The sequence below is a fragment of the Penaeus monodon genome, unplaced genomic scaffold (genome assembly GCF_015228065.2).
Source record: "Penaeus monodon isolate SGIC_2016 unplaced genomic scaffold, NSTDA_Pmon_1 PmonScaffold_46, whole genome shotgun sequence".
Classification (NCBI taxonomy): Eukaryota; Metazoa; Arthropoda; class Malacostraca; order Decapoda; family Penaeidae; genus Penaeus; species Penaeus monodon.
Window position 1 is genome coordinate 657,897 of NW_023659441.1, and position 289 is coordinate 658,185.

A 289-nucleotide genomic window follows, 5' to 3' on the forward strand; every position below is an offset into this window, starting at 1 on the left:
AAGGCTAATTTCGCAAGATTTGCCGCTTTTTGACTTTTGGGATTTTTTTCTTTTACCTTTTTTATATATATGGACATAATTCCTGTTATCATCGCCCATTATTATCATGATTATCATCATTATTATCGTTATGATCATCATTATCATCCTTATCATAATCATTATCATCAGTATTGCAATTATTATCATCATTATTACAATTATTATCATTATTATTGCAATTTTTGCAGTTATAATAAATATTTTTACAACAATACTAATAACAACTACAATAATAATAGTAATAACA